Raw genomic sequence first — 2,533 nt, forward strand, 5'->3', positions numbered from 1 at the left:
CCCTGGCAACAGGTCTGTGGACCCGCCCATGTATCACCACAGGCTCTGGATGTCGTGATGCTAACAGTGTTGACATCAGGTGTTGCTCCTCAATTACTCTTCAGCTCCTATTTTGAGAGTCTTTCACTAAATTTGGAGCTCACCAATTTAGCTAGGTTTGCTGGCTAGCAAGCTTCAGGGATCCCCCTAGCTCTGCTTCTTTAGGACTGGGCTTATAAGTGAGCCACTACCCCTTGGATTTTTATCTATCTATCTGTTTATATATCTGTCTATCTGTCTGTCTGTCTATCTATCTATCTATCCATCCATCTATCTATGTGGTGTGTGTGTGTGTGTGTGTGTGTGTGTGTGTGTGTGTGTGTGAAGTATACACATGCTAATGTGCATACGTGCACACATATATGAAGGTTCAGGTACTTATGGGTGCCTGAGGAAGTAAGAGGTCAAAGTTGAGTGTCTTTCCTGAGATTTTTCCATTGTTATTTTAGGGGGCCTCCTCTGAACCTGACACTCATCAATTTGGCCAGGCTGGCTGACCAATGAACTCCAGGAATCTGCCTGCCTCCACTCTCCCAGTGCTGGGGTTACAGGTATGTACCATCATTCCTGACTTTTATGTGGGTTCTAGGAATCAAAACTCAGATTTTCACGCTTGTATAGCAAGCCCTTTACTGGTTAAGCCAGCTCTCCAGCACTAAATCTGAAACCTTTTGAGTATCACACGACTTTTATATTTTGGGTGAGCAACTTCACCAGAAACACTATCCTAGGTTGTGTGCATACCTGTGAGATGGAAGTGAGTTTTGTGTTTTGACTTAGGTCCCATCTCCCAAGATATTTCATTATGCATATGAGGATATCCCCAAATCTAACAAGATCTGAAGTATTTCTAGCCTTAAACATTGTAGATACAGGATCCTCTACTTGTCAATGTTTTCTCAAAGGGACTTGTGTTTTAACTGGGTCAGGATGAAGATGCCTAACAGAGGCATCCTCAGTCTGGGGTTTCAGGTGAGGAACCCGAAGAGAGATTTACAGTCTTTCCCAACGCCGCTTCCAGTGTGCTTGGCTTGACTGGGCATTTGGAGGGAAATAGGCTGAACTCTACAGGAACAAATGCCCACAGAGCTTTATAAAGCCACCAACATCTCTCTGCCATCATGGCGTCCAGCCTGCTTTCTCTGCAGAAGCCAGTTCACGTCCAACCTCCTGCTTCAAGTTGCCTCTCCCGTTACAGTGGGGTTACCCATAGCCTATGCCCCACTTTAAGCCTACATCACCTCTGCTCCACAGGCTCAGTGTAGGTACCTTCTTATCAGCATCGCACATGCCAGCCACAGCCAGTGGCTAGAACTCAGTGGGTTCAAAAACTCCGCCAAAAAGTTTACATCGTTATTCAGTGGCCTCTATGAAAAGTTTAGTATTTCCCTTCATTCTGGCTGTAGGAAAAAAGAGGAAGGAGGGAAGGAATGAATGGAAAATATCTATTGATCAATAAAATCACAGTCATTTTAGCAGCACCCGTGACATGATACTTGCTTGTTACATCACAGATGGTGAGCTGTGGGGTAGGGCCAGCTGCTCTAGTTGGTATACAAAACAATTTGGAGGATTTCTCCTAAAGTCGGGCTTCCTCCTGCATTCCACCCTCACTCTTTTTCAGTGTGGGACAATCAGACTACCTTTTACTTCTCCTGAGAAGACACTAGCCACCGAACCCCTAAGACAATAAGCTAATGCACGCTACAAACCACGCTCTGCGCGGCTTTGCTTTAGGAAGTCCACTGACTGTGCGCGTGCTTTGGGATCTACACAGCTGACTGGAACTGTTGCCGCCCTTCCGTCCAGTGGAAATAAGGAGGCAACAAGGAGCTCTTCTCCATGCAGTTTATTCAGGAACCTTGTACTACAGAATCATTTGTTCATTTTTACTTCTTCTCTAGCTAGCTTCTTCTATATTCTTCTATATCTTCTTCTTACATCTTACTAGTTACATCTTACTTCTATTCCCTACATCTTACTTCTATCTTACTCCTATTTCCTACTTACTCCTATCCCCTACATACATCTTACTTCTATCTCCTACATCTTACTTCTATCTCCTACATACTTACTCCAATATTCCCAGCCCCCTGCCCTTGCGGTCCCAATCAGCATCAGCTACATGGCAAAGCATAATAGGCTGCCGGAAATCATGCCAGCTTGCATCACAAACTGGAGGCACTCAGCTTTTCCAACTAAGGGCTTGTTTATCAATGCTCTCTGCTCTGGCCGGAGACCAGGTGTTCAAAATACATAGGGTGGCAGCTGCGGCTCCCCACATGGAACACCATCATATGGAAGACTAGACAGTGGGGATGGGCTCTATGGCCCAGGGGACCTGCCCTCTGGGCAGCCTCCAGAGCAGTGTTACCACAAGATTCCAGGGATCCACCCTTAACTCCAGAAATACAATCCAAGCCCCAGAGTAAAAAGAAAAAAAAAAAGAGCTGGGCGGTGGTGGCACACACCTTTAATCCCAGCACTTGGGAGG

General features: G+C 45.9%; 1 long non-coding RNA gene across 1 annotated transcript in view; it reads left to right on the forward strand.

The window, feature by feature from the left end:
• Window positions 1-1,854, forward strand: part of LOC116069941 — a 10,534-nt gene extending 8,680 nt beyond the window's left edge. The window contains exons 2-3 of the long non-coding RNA XR_004110223.1: window positions 489-590; window positions 1,664-1,854. This is a non-coding gene — a long non-coding RNA (uncharacterized LOC116069941). The remainder of the gene's footprint in view (window positions 1-488; window positions 591-1,663) is intronic.
• The last annotated feature ends 679 nt before the right edge of the window (window positions 1,855-2,533 follow it).

Source organism: Mastomys coucha, unplaced genomic scaffold, assembly GCF_008632895.1.
Source record: "Mastomys coucha isolate ucsf_1 unplaced genomic scaffold, UCSF_Mcou_1 pScaffold22, whole genome shotgun sequence".
NCBI lineage: Eukaryota > Metazoa > Chordata > Mammalia > Rodentia > Muridae > Mastomys > Mastomys coucha.